The 14,927-nt window shown below is 33.5% G+C and overlaps 1 protein-coding gene across 6 annotated transcripts in view; it reads left to right on the top strand.

Annotated features, from left to right (window-relative positions):
- LOC145690593 (uncharacterized) overlaps positions 1–14,927 on the top strand; it is a 516,851-nt gene that overhangs the window by 477,964 nt on the left and 23,960 nt on the right. The window lies entirely within an intron of this gene.

The following is a 14,927-nucleotide window of genomic DNA, read 5'->3' as shown; positions in this document are numbered from 1 at the left end:
AAGTTCGGTACACAGTTATAAGATTTGGAGCAAGAAGGAATAAGTCTTAAAAGGAAAAGGGATGACAAAAAAGATTTCTAATAGCTGAACATAAAAGTATTGTGTGATTTTCAAGAACTCTTCAATAGGGGATTTGCAGCTAAAAGTTCCCGTCATTTTTGCACACTGTAAATAAATTTATACTGCTTGTTACGTTGGTTTTAATGCTTGTAAGTCCGTACTGTACTTTGGTAAAACAACTCTGCCGTTGTACGCCTCTGTTTTATTAGATAGAGATAATCGGATGAGTGAGTGATTAATAAGTGAACGAGATCATGGAGAGGATTTTATTAACTTAAAATTCTGTTTATGTACTGATATTTAACTTCCATGTAGAAGATGTTTATTGTTATTATTGTTTTCAAATTTTAACTATATTTATAAATTCAGCTGAAAAATGAATAGAAAATATTATTATGTACTTATTTTGGAAAGAAGTTCGCGTTTGTCCACTTCTAGATGTAACTTCCTTCAGTATTACGTGTTATAATAATCTGTTATTGATATCTGCTATGTGACTATTTGAAGTGTTTGAGGGATATATAAAGAGAAGTGTTCATTATCTTATTGTTTGACGAAAATAATCGTCATTGTAAATTTTAATGTATAAAGGTTTATGAAAATAAACTTTTAAAAAGTTTTAAGAGTTAACCGATAAATTATCGAATTGACGAAATAACAAATTCGAGAAAACTTTTGGTCAGATTTATAGAAACCGTAGAGGGTAAAACAAAGGACTATTATTTGTATTATGTAATGGGAAAGAACATTTAAAAGGCTGTAGGGAGGTTGGTTGTAGGGAGAAGAATACCAGCAGAAGATGAACAGTGTATTAGCTGAAACTTAAATAATTTAATCTTCTGTTCGTATTTCGTGCTTGTTTTGTATTTTTCTTTTGTAAACATTTTTATCTGGTACTAAATTACCTATATGAAAAATGCATCCAGGCACCTGTACAGTAATGTAATGGATATGCCTAAAATTAGTACATGGTCAGAGGAAGAAACGTTACATTTAATGCTTTTTTCGAGCACAAAAAAATACCCTTTCCTTTTATATATATATATAATTGTATTTATTGAGAGTAAAGAATAGTTATTTATTGAAAATAATGATGTCCATAACTACAATACTCGACAGATTACTAAGTTCCGTATTATTCCTCAAAATTTCTCGTTTTCTCCCTACCCTCAGAAAAGAAGGAAAGAAAACCATTGTATAAATTTTGTAAGAACTTTCAACAAGTTACCTGATCTTTAAAACAAAATAAAATATATTTTGTTTTTAAGTCACATCTTTATACGTTTTTAATAAAGAAACATTGTTCTGCAAATGAGTTCGTTAAAGATAATATATAAGTTTCCCTTCTGTGTTTAAATACGTATGAAAGATTGTATGTGTCTGTATGTATGTACATATAATCATGTCTATTAAAATATTTTGTGCTTGGAAAAATTCTTTTCAAATTATATATACATATCTTTTATTTTATACTCTGGAAACTATGGTGACTCGGGAGTAATTTTAATTGTATGCAAAAGAGACAAGTGAAATAAAATAACTACATATAGGTGAGGAACATGTAGTCTTCATGTGTATTGCGTAAGCGCAAAGTCTGTACATGAATTGTTCAATACACGTTCAGAAAAAGTAGCAGTGTAGGTACAGATGAGAAACACGTAGTTTTCAGGCGTAAAACACAAGCACTAAGCCTGTACATACATTGTTTAATACATGTTTAGAGAAAGGAACGGTATTTGACATTGCTTATACAGGCAAAGTACATTTTCTTTACAGAAAGCACAAGTACAAAGTCTGTACAGTTTTTGCACACTTCTCCAAATCTGAGTTGCACATGTTAGGTTTTGTTAAGTCTCTTAAAATAGGCAGTTTGGCAACAACACATCGAAGGGAAAAAGAGTTGTGAAGCATTCCCAACACACCTCGTCGGGTGCTGTTTGAAATATTGAGCTCTTATTTGAGTACTTAATGTAGGGAGTACTTGAGTACTTTCTTAATTTTCATTTGATTTGAGTTTCGCGTTAGTTTCAGCAGCAAGGTTATATGAGATGTTGACAAGGTTATATGCTTAATGTCGGATCCGAATCCCATGAGCTCCCGCCAGTGGCTTTCAGAATAAAAATGGCAAATGCAGAAAATTTTATTGTAGTTAATTCTTGGTGCTGACATTTGAACCTGGTTAGAATCTTACTGAATGATTGTATTTTTTTTTTTTTTTTTCATCAAACTCTTCTGCCGTCCTTGGTTTATAGTTTCTGATATTCGTTAATTTCTTTTTTTTCTTTTTTCTTTTTCTTTTTCTTTTTCTTTTTTTTTTAAACTTCAGAAACCACGCTTTAGAAAGTCGCTAACTGATCATGGTTTGTTTTCGACAATTTCCAAACACCAGGGAAAAGAATATCATTTAAAGCATGACGATGAAGAATTTACAGAAAATAGAGGAAATAAAATTTAAATGTTTCTTGTAATTTATAGTTGAGGAAAATATATTTAGAGTTGGTTATTGCTGAATAATTTGGGAGTAAATCTGCTAAGATGTCACAGACCGTGACTACAGACTTCCCCGTGATAATAACTTTCTATATAGACACATACATACTTATAATTGAGACTAGTTAACAATTGAGACTGTGCTACAGGAGATTTGCATCTGTTTGGGTTGATATTGTGGGTGTTTTTATCAGACAAAATATATGTTGTCTGATAAAGATTTTTAAAAGTACTTAGATACTACTATATTGTTGCTAAAATGGGTAAAATTGTTTGTTCTTTCTCATTTTCAGCTACTTAGAAGCTGTGTCAAACAGTTGAACTTCGAGTGAGTGTTTCATCTTTCTCTCGTTCTTATTTTTACGTTTCAGTTCCATACTCATTTAAGTCATTTCGTAAAGTTCACTCGTGCTCCGTGACACTCTTCAATAGATACCACGAATTATTTGATGGTGTAATTACAAACTTATAATTAATATTTTTGACACACAGTATTTATGAATTTTAACGTGTTATGTATTTCAAAAATTTAAACAGAATTAACCATGCCCTACACTAGGTAGACCATTTTCGCAATGGCAATGTCCTAGCGCATTCACAAAGGGTACTGATCGAGTGTTGGTATACGGACTAGGGGTTCCGCAATAAGATCTAATACACGAACAACAAACCCATTTGAATTCGAAATCGCAATCAATGATGAAGTTTGTAGCGTTAGACGCATCACCTTTTACCTAGGTGTGTTTGTCCACCACAAAGTTCAGTTGGCGGGAACTGGGATCGAACCCGGGACCCCAAGCACCAGAGGTGAACGCTCTACCACTGAGCCACCATGGCCCCCTACTTAGGTAAATGAGTTGGTGCTAGATACTGAATTTGTGGAAGTAATATTGACCTGCCTTCATCTCGTCGAGTAAGCAAAATTTAGAGGTACCATAGCTCAGGGCCAGTATACCCCTACCCCCGGCCAAAAGTTGGGAGATGAACCCAATTTTGGCAATATTTGGGGTGGTCAAAATTCAAGGTAATATATTTCGGTAGGGGTATATCCTTAAAATAATTATAGGAGGAGAGCAGAATTTGGCAATTTGTATGAGTTCGAAGGTCAAGCTCATAGATTTAGGTAGGGGTTTGCCAGTGCATATATTGTCAAAGTATTATTCAGTATTCATTTATTGCTCTAATTTTCTCTAATCGTAGGTTTGTCCACTTCATTAGAGGCGCTTATCCTATCTAAACCATTTTCTCTCTAGTTTTATCCAATCACCCTCCACAACGCTTAAAATAAAAGAAAAAAAAAACATATTAACTCCCTCTCGTTTTCCTAACTTTCTGTCCTCTTTCGCTTTCTTGTCCTTCATCCACTGACCAACCGATAATATTTCAAGTCACCACGCACACACCAACGTAGTTCCCTATTTGTTTCAGTCTTCTTCTGTCCATTTTAACAAGTTAAATAATTTTGCCAACCAATAGGAATCAAAGGTGGGCTTGCGTTTGAAATTTCGTAAATGTTTCTAGAAACGAGAGAGATTGAACGAAGAGAAGAGAATCAAGAGGGACGCTAAACGATCAGCACACACAAAAAAGAAATGTGTTCATTCTTATTATTTTAAAGACAATCATTAATTTCATTGATGAAATGAAGAGCGTGTGAATACTAGAAGTGAATGAGTGTGTAAATACTAGAAGACCAGTGACAGTGATTAGAAGAAAATATGCTGAAGTGATTCATGATATAGACACCTCAGGAGCAGGATCTGAGCACGTTGCGAGTGTAGTCAGTGATTTATGCTGAATGAGATTGTGTATTAAATTAACTATTTAGTGAAACAATATTTGAAATCAAACGAGAGACAATGTGCAGCAAGACCAGTAAGATTAGACATACGTAAACTGTAATAACCATTCATAATAGAACGGCCAAAGACTATTAAAGGAATGTGACAATTATTAAAATAAAATAATAATAATTGGACTATTTCATTAATACAAATTTACTTAAAAAGATACTAATATTGTAAATCTCATTATCCATAGTGTTGTAAAAAACGGTTTTGTTTTCTGTGAAGTTTTTTTTTTTTTTTTTTCTGGCAACTATTATTTATTGATTTATGTTGCAGATTATTGAAATAATCAACAGAACTTGAGTCGAAGCCGTAACTTACAAATCGTTTGTTTCTTTGAACCTATACGAGCAAAATTGTGTGATTATTCCTTTCGGCCCCAGGTCATTTTTGGCGTTTTCCTACATTTCCAGTTAGTGACTTATTGCTCAAAAACTATTCATTCGATTGATATGGTTAAGGTCTTGTTTTTGAGAAAATGGATGTGGCTATTTTTTGGTGTAAGTTGCATTGCAGTGTTACCAACGGGTGGGAAATTATTGAGGGAAATGTAGGGGTGAAAATTTACAAAAACTTCCCTAACCGAATTTCAAAATTTTTTTGTATCTAGCACCACTGCTGCTATATGGGTTCAAGTCACCTAAACAAATCTTTAGTGTGTTGACAATGTACAGTGAAATCCTGAAGTCGCTGGCTTCCATTCAAAGAGGGAAAGAAAAAGTTCTTTCATACACATGAAATTTTGACACTTTTTACGCCTCAGAAGCAAAAATCAAATATGCCGGGGTACAGCTTCTCTAATAATCCTATTGAAACTTTTTGTGGTGCGTTCTCTAGGTAAAAGAGAAGGCTTTCAGGTAGCGGTACGTTTGTTTCAATGTAGCCAGTAAGAGGGTAATAATAGAGGGGAAAAGGGAAATTTTCCGAATTTTTCACCTAATAGCGGGAATTAATTGTTTTGGCTGGAAACGCTGCCATCAGACAGACGAAAACTATCTGAAAATAAACCGTAGTACTCCCAAGAATATATCCTACAAGTATCATGGCGATATATAACAAAGTAAGCATGAAATTAAAAAAAAAAAATCTTATTCTACCTCAGAAATTCACCATTTTCTTACCATTTCCAGAACATGGTTTATTATAAACCTCAACTGTACTTCCCCTAATTATTCTAGTGAAACTTTTTATGGTGCGCTGTGTAGGCTAAGGATGAGGCTGTTAGACACTGGTACATTTGTTCGAATGTAGCCAACAAGAAGGAAATAATAGAAATAAAAAAGGGATTTTTTCCCAAAATTTGCCCCTAAAATCTGGAATAAAAATTTTTTGTGGCTAGCAAAACTACTATCAGATACACACAAACTATCTTAAAATAAGCTTTGGTATCCCTCTACTATATCCTACAACTATTGTGACGATATCTAATAAAGTAAGCATGTCAATAAAAAATATTTCATTCTACCTTTAAAAAAATCACAGTTATCTTTCCAATTAGAGAACAAGGTCCACTGTAAACCTCAACTGTACTTCCCCTAATAATCCTATTGAAACTTTCTGTAGTGCGTTGTTTAGAGCAAAGACGAGACTTCCAGATACCGGTACGTTTGTTCCGATATAGCCAACAAGAGGGAAATAATAGAGACAAAACATATAATTTTTCCAAAATTTCCCCCTAAAATCTGGAATTAAAATATTCTGTAGCTGGCAACACTGCTACCAGACAGACGCAAACTATCTTAAATTAAACATTGGTACACCACTTATATATATCCTACAAGTGTTATGGCGATATTTAAGGAACAAAGCTTCTAATTACCAATAATATATTACGGTAAACAGAAAAGTAAGGAGAAACTAGAAAAATCAAGGGCTAGAACCTAAATACGAATTTTACGTGCGCCCCCTAATTTTTTGCCCAAATATAGGAGAATTTTAATTTCCCTAATTGGCAACACTGCGCGCAGGCCCGTTCACTTGATGTCGAAAGTTAGGTATCCATCCGAGGTATCTACCTGGCAAGTCTTAAGGATGTCTTTCTACAACGAAGGAAGCTACAGGAAAAAAAAAATAAAGGAAATTCGAAATTAGAAAATTCTCGAATTTTTGACTGGGGTGAAATTTGAGAAGGAAATTCGACACCAGAAGAAAAAGAAATTAATATGATAAACTATAGTCCAACCACGTTTTGCAAGAATAATATCCCGATATCTTAATTAGTGTCCACACTGGAGCGGATTAAACAAGTGACATACCTGTGTGTGCCACTTTGGCCACCGAGTATACATTTGATTACATTTTTTTGACTACTAACTCACGTTGTTGTTATAGTTATAGTCTCGACTAATAATAATATCGTTGTAAACAATAACTTTATAAGGAAATTTTTTTCTCCTTTTTACATCTTAGTTCCAACACTGTTGGTGAGAAATATATGGGTGTTTCAAAATAAATTTTGGGGTTTTAAGTCTTCGTAGTACTTATTACATTTTACGTACAATTATAAGCTATGCATCAAGTAAAAGAGCACCTCAAACAGTCTTTGCTACAACTGTTCAATGTGAGATTCATTCGTCACACGGCACACATCTAGTCGATAGGCGAGAAAGGCCCATAAACTTTCCGCCATATGGCACAAAACACATTTAATTTAGGGGAGTTTCGTTTCAATTGTACCATCTCCTGAGGATTTGCTGACGGCCAGATGCAAACATTATGAGTGTTCACATTAGCTCGTAGGTGAAAAGTCGATTTATCACTGAAGACGACACGATCCAGAAAATCTTCATTGTTATGCAGGAATATTTCACTTGCGAAATTGGCACGTAAACCGTAGTCTGTAGGCTTTAGACCTGTAGCAACTGCAAACAATAAAGACGTAGTTGCAATCGTCTCCTTAATATTCTTCACACAGACTGTTGCATTGTACAGGTTCAGTCTTTATTAAAACACAAAAAGCTTTCTGCTCTCTAGTCTCCATCTTTGCTACTTGCTCTTTCTAACGGCAGACAGAAGAAATAATGCATGTACATGCGTGCGTACAGAACTGTTTGAGTTGCTCTTTCATTTGATATAATATTTGTAATTGTAAGTTAATTGTAATAGATACTACCAAGTTTCAAAACCCTAATATTAATTTTGAAACACCCTGCATTACTTCAAATTGAGTCACCCTATATTCATGTCTTTTATATACATATCATCAGGGCAGGTCCTAGTCAATTTGTCGCCTCGTGCAATGGCATAATTTGCCGCCTCCCCCTTTCTCCAGAAAGAACAAATCTTAAAAGTCATGATTTTAAGTATGCTACTCCAGCATGAACAACAAAGGTGAGGGTAAGTGCAGTCGCACTCAGAAAGGCTTAAATACTTACTAAAAATGCAATTCCGTTGTGTCTGTTTTTTTTCTTTTTTTAAATGTTAATCTATTATGATAGTAAAAGGTAAAGCAAACACCTGCAGAGGAAAGATGGTAATCCTTTTTATAGAATTCACTATCGAGCCTCAATCTCAATGTATCAGTTTGCAATTCCAGTACAACTAGCTCTTTTATCTTTATTTCTTGATTTTTCTTCTACATCTAACATTTTTTTTTAAAAAAAACTTGTTTCTATCTTCAATGATAAGGAACTTGCTTCTGACAAAAACAAGACTACTTTCATATCAAAACTGTGATAACTTACTAAATGGAACAGATATTCACTACTATTCGAGAATTGAATTCTTGCATTTGACAACAATCAAGCAATTTGTGCTCGGATTTATTCGACCATTTGCTTTAGGATTGTCCATGTGGCCTTAAACTAATGCAACCTAAACATAATATATAAATGTAGTATTCAAATAGAAGGTCAGCTTAGTGAATGTAACTACCATCATCATGAAGTCTGTTTGCAACAAGAAATATTTAATTTAAATAATATACTTATGACAGATTTTGCCGGACCATCCAAGCTTGCCGTTCCACGCAAATGCACGTGTTGCATGTATACAGTGGCGTATTTAGGGGGCTTCCGGGCTTAATCCCCCCCGAAATCTTACTATAGTAAAGTATATGAAATATCTTGCAGAATTTTCACATTTTCAGGCAACCCCCCCCCCCCCGAAGTTAGCAAAGCCCCTCCCGAAACAAATTCGTAAATACGCCACTGCATATATGGTAGAGCTGGCTCTGCATATCATATATATCTAGTCGACAAATTATTTATATATGACATTTAGAAACAGTGGCGGAGCCAAGGGGGGCCAGGCCCCCTTGCTCATATTCTTGGCCCCCCACACAGATGATGCTATTATAGGTCGACAAACGGTGAGTTGCCAATGGCTACAAGTGAAACTACTCCCAAAACATCTCTCGACAACAAAGTTACGAACTGCAGAATACCGTTGCGTTCCGAATAAAATAGCTCCACTCGTTTTAGTTTGTAGTACGGGAAGATCTAATTCACGGAAATCTGTGGGATGCTTGCATTGACCTCGCCACCTGGACATTCATTTTAACCTCTGTCCATTATCTAGTTATCTCCTTTGTTTTTGACAAACAACCAGAAAAATAGAAAATCAGTCGGCATTCTCATTCGCTTCAATGTTGAAAGTCATACTAAAATATGATATGCACACTTACAAATAACATTCACTGCAGTAAAACATTACACTTTTGTTGGACGAAAAAAGTCTTCGTACACTAAGTAATTGATTTCCATTGATTATGGCGACATAGAACAAATGCATAGCATCCATTAAATAATTTGTTATTATTATTATTATTATTATTATTATTATTATTATTATTATTATTATTATTATTATTATTATTATTATTATTATTATTATTATTATCATTATTATTATTATTATTAGTTTATCCAACAAACAACTATTTATTGATTAATAAAAATGATTAATCAATTATATTTAGTTACGTATGGTAGATTACTTCAGATTATATTATTTACTGACCGACAGTATCCCACGCTGTCGTATCTGTGCATAAGAGGTAAGTTCTAATCTTTTCTTTGTAGAAGTTAAGTAAAAGAACCTGTTTTACCTCGAAATGCTTAATTACAATTTTATTTACACAAAGACAATTCTAACATACAAGATGATATTAACGATGCTATTTGCATATACGAGTTTTAAAAGCATAATTTTAGAAAATAAAGCATAAAGCATAATTTAAAATATATAGCACAATTCTTGGAAAATTCTCTTTAACTGAAAGTTTAACATACTGTGTTAATATTTTTTAAAACCAATATTTACAATGCAAAATCATTGAGAACATTACAATGCAACAATGAAAAGCTTATTTTCATTTCTGTAAACTTTTCGGTGTAATCCTTTGATGTGGAGAAAAGAAAAAAGTAAAAGAAATTTCCGCCAACAATGAATAGTATGCAAGAACCCCATACTATATTGTTATGTTTACTTTTTGAACTTAAGCACTTTCTGTACTTTTTGGTGGCATCTTTTACTTTCCCTTTCTGTATATATGTACCTGTAAGGCGCACACAAATGATAGAAAAAAATTATTCGAGCAAAGCACATCTCTTTACAATGAATTAAGTAGAAAGTTCATTAAATATGAGAGAAACTAGTTGCAAAAAAATATCAATAAATAGATCAAGATATTTAGAATATTTAATGTATAATAAATATTATACATTATACACAATTAATGTAAAATAATCATTGAAATTAACAATAAAGCATAATTTGAAAAAAGCATAGTTAAACAAGAAATAAAGCATAATGTGGGTTGCTCTAACAATTAAGTTGTATGAAGACGAGAAGAAAACCAAAGCTGATTCCTTAACGAATTTCGTTGATCTTCTTTGTGTCTACAAAAACGCATTCCTAGAAACCTACAAGCTAGGTATCATCTCTGTGATTATATCAGTTTCTAGTGCTACATGTGAAAGGTCATTCTTTTCTTTGAAAAGATTAAAGACTTGTATACGCAATTCAATGACTCATGATAGGTTGAAAAACTTAGTGTTACTTTATATTGAGAAGAAAATTGTTAAATCGTTAGATATTTAACAAGTTGTGGATATGTTTGCTGCTGCCCACACGAATAGAAAGATCATCTTCAAGTAGAGGCATGAACCTATAAGTTATTTTCTTTACATGTAAAAGTGTGTTTGCTTCCACTTAAGTCAACCAGCTACACATATTTTAAACGCCATGATTAAATAACTATATACTTATATTAGAAATCAATTGCATTAATGAATCCTAGTTGTTTGAGGTACTAAATTCTTATATTTTCAGTTTTCCAAAGAGTAAAATCATGAGCAACAAAGATGGAAACATTCACCTTGAATACACACACACACACACACACATATATATATATATATATATATATATATTGGAGATGACCCCCTCAAAATCCTCTTGGGCCCTTCATTGCCCCCCCCCCCTGAAAAAACTCTAGCTACGCTACTGTTTAGAAAAATACTATTAGGCAAATTAGTAATTAGTATTAGTTTTTACCTTTAGACAAGTTATTGGAATTTTATACTGTTCGTGACATTATTTTCGTACTTATTAAAGGCGTGCTTTCACGAAAAAAACAAAATTTCATTTCTACTTGTATTTCTTAGTTGATATTGATGAAAACTGCTGAAACCCGAATTGTTAATAGGTATGGTATTCATGTAAATTGTAAAATATTTGTAGCGTATCAGTATCTAGCGTTTAATTTATGTTGCATTTTACGGTGATTACACCTACATAAAAATATTTCATACTTAAATAGACGTAAGATGCATTACAAATGACTATTAGAAAAAAAAAACGAGAGGCAACGTTTTTTTCTGAAAAAAACGTACATTTCTGAAAAAATACGAACCGTTTTTTTTTTTTTTTTCTATTTACAACACTAATTATCCACATACTAGCTCACTCTTGTTTCTATTGATACACCAAATTTAGCCGGGAACTTCATATTTGTAATGTGTTCAGTATATGAGTTCTTTTTTATCAAGTGACTGACATGAATTTTTTCTAATTCCATTTTAACCTATATTGTGCCCAGTAACAGGGCATCCCTTTGAACTAATTTGGTAATTTTAAATGTACTAATTTATACTCATAGATAATTCATTTGAGAACATCTTAATTTGAGAAAGGGTACCTTAAGGTCAATATACCCTTGGAACCATGGGTCTTATGAATAAAGTTGAGCAAAGTGAGTTTACTCCAATTTTGGAGAGTTTACACCCTTTGGTATGAATAAAGATGAGAAAGATGAGCAAGCTCTTTGAGAGGTCATTCATTCTCTGAGCAAAGAGTCACCACTATTGGGGTAGCTCTAATTTAGTATGAATCAAACTGAGAGATCTCTCACACTTCGGAGTACTCTCTCCAAAAATCTTGAGTTACTTTATTTGCTAACTCAAGCCATGAAAATTTCCATCTACTCTTGCTGAACAGCAGGCAGCCATAAATAAGTAGCGCCAGCAGTACAATTTTCCGTCCGCTATAGGAGTCATCGAATGTACACACGTGGAAATCAGACGGTCTCATGAACACGGGGATGAGTCCATAAATCGTAAAGGATGTTACACCATAAATGTTCAAACCACTTATAATTGTGACAGGAATTCGCAAGTGTGGATGCTTCCTGGCCAGGTTTTGTGCACGATTCGTGAATATGGATGAACTGAGCTGTTCACATGGTCATGGCAGAAAACAAATCAGAAGTCTTGCTTCTGAAAGACTCTGGATACACCATTGCTTATTGGTTTATGACTCCTTTCCGCAATCTAACTACGGCAGCAGAAAAGAAATTCAACAACCACTTCACTAGGAATCGCGTTATAATAGAAAGATGCTTCGGTCAAGTCAAGGAAGAATTCCCTATTCTGGAAAATAAAATAAGATTGCCAACCATCAAAGGCCTTAAGTGATTCTAGCCTATTTTGTTCTGCATAATGTGGCTAAATATCTGAAAGACAGAGATTTTGATATCATTGAGAAAGGGTTTGAAGAAGAGGACGCCATTGCAGGAGATGAAACACCGCGCGTGAGAAAGGAGGGCAAGAAAGGAGAAATGCAATTGCCAGGATAATCGTAGGTCATTCAAATGTGAGCTTTTATGCAATACTGCAGTTTTGTACCTATTCTAAATTTCGACGAAAAGGAGTTCCGAATCACTAAAAATGTTTGGATAATGTCTTATCATGTCCACAAATGCTGGCAGAGAGTCATCCTTTTTTTTTCGAAACCTTCTTCCATATCACTCATTTTTAACACCTTTTCCAAATTATATAAACATCTGACAAACTACCTGCTTGGCCGTCTCGGAGTGGAGGAAACTCTGTGAGCATGCTCAAGTTATTTAGGAGTAAGTTCTCACAACTATGATAGTTTTTATTCGTACGAAATTTGAGAGTTTGCTCATGAAATAGAGCTTGCTCACCTCACTCATGAACAAAGTGAGCAGAGTCAAAACTCCGTTTTATTCATAAGAGCCCATACCTTAACAGGGTTATCATGACCCTGATTCTCTCTTTAAATTTGGAGCAGTATCACGTCACATGATACACATGTAGTTACATTTCCTCTAATCTTTGCTGAATTTTGATTGATGAAGTTATTGTTGCTCAAATCTTATTGGTTAATTCTAATAATGATTAAAATGCTGTTGTTGAACTACACTTACTGACTGTTTTGATTTTGGTTTTTAGCCTCTCTTTCAGCAGCGAGATTATATGAAAAGTGGACACACCTTAATATGGAATCCGAACTACATGAGCTCCAGCCAGGAATCGAATCCGGCTTTCCCACGCCAAAGGCGCGTGCGCTAACCTCTTAGACACGAGGGAGCTTTCCCACTTAACAAAACCATAATGAATTCTAAGCAAGGAGTTAGGAAGATGGTAAATGGTCTGAGCAATTTTTTAACGTTCAGCCTTCAATTGTATCTAGTAAACGCTTAGTTCAGTCTTTCTTTCAGCCAGATTTTTTTCTAAATTGCTCTGCGTTAGAAACGATTTTTTTAGACTTATGAAATTTTAACAAATTCTTAAAGAAAACTTATCAAAGTAAATTTTTTCATTGACTGCAAAGTTTTTAAAGTAAAACAAATTAAACGAGTGCAAAAATTTTCAAACCAAAAGAATTTCAGGGGATGAAAAAATTTAAGCTAAGAAGTTTCAGTTTCAGTGAGTGCTAAAAAGTTTGAAACTTTGTGGCTTACTAGATCTTTACTAAGGAAGGTGCACTGTTTGGTATTCAGAGTCTACTTTGAGTACAACTAAAAAGTTGATTTCGGTATGATTAACTTTATAAACCCAATGCATCGAATGAGAAAAATAAATGTGGCAACTACGAAACAGTAAATGAGAGCATGCATAGTCTGTAAAAATGGAAGTACATGAAATACGAAATACGAAATGTTGTGTCGCATGCTAAGCCGTGGTAAAAGATTAGCTTCTGCTCTAGATTAATTAATCACATGTGATTAACTTCGTCAAATACTACGTCCTAATCAGAGACTCTGAATACAATTTTGATAACCATCCGCTAGTCAACCCCGTAGTATGGTTTTAATCAGACGTCAAATCGACTCTGCATAAGGCCAGATAAGTTTATAGCTTCTTTTTGCATAATTAAGTTAAAAGTATGTTTCTTCATAATTTGGAAGTCTTCTTTTGTAGCAAGCATCATCTTATATATGTGTCTTGTAATGATTTTAATACGTCTTCAGACTTTTTTTTCTTCTTTGGTATCTATTTCCAATTATTTATTAACATCACTATTTATTGATTCAAGTTGTTCTAAAGTTACTACATTTTGTTGATCAATACCCTCGGCTGCATTAGCATTTTTTAATCACCCCATGATTCCTTGTTTGTTGTAAAGATTTTATCTAGTTCATATCGAAAGCTGGAACGATTCATATAAAGTGAAAATGCAGTATTGGTTTTATTTTTATATTCATTAAGTTCTTTTTTAACATCATCATCTAAGTTCTTTATTATTTCTAATTGCTCCTCCCTAATGTTAATGTTTTTAAAATTACCTTTCCTATCTAGCATTATCGAACATATCCATTTTTATTATGTAGTAAATGGTAATTCCCACCCTAACTTCTCGAACAACGTTTCCAAAACAGTGTATTTCTTTTTCAACTTTTTAAACTCAATATCAGTATATATACACCATGTTTTCTTAATAGCCAATACAAAACATACTTACCAAAATAAAGTTCACAAAAAAGAGAAAAAAACAGAATTTAAGTCTTGTATACGATTATCATTATAAAATAGATTTTTAATTCCAAGATATTATATTAATGGTTCTGGTGGTATACCTCGCAAGAATCAAACACATATAACATCTTTATCTTTCCAATAACATACCCAGTGCGTTCCATTATTTTCAGAATTATCTAAAGTTACAACACCACACTCTCTATCTTTAGGTATTTTAAGCAATTCATCAGAATCATCACTCATAAACACGCCTCCAAAATGCTTTATCATTAGTTCTATATAGAAGTGGGTTAATGGATTTTTT

Source organism: Thermobia domestica, chromosome 7 (genome assembly GCF_964235325.1).
Source record: "Thermobia domestica chromosome 7, izTheDome1.hap1.1, whole genome shotgun sequence".
NCBI classification, from domain to species: domain Eukaryota; kingdom Metazoa; phylum Arthropoda; class Insecta; order Zygentoma; family Lepismatidae; genus Thermobia; species Thermobia domestica.
Note: the sequence above shows the minus strand (reverse complement) of the source record. Positions and strands in the feature narration are given on the sequence as shown.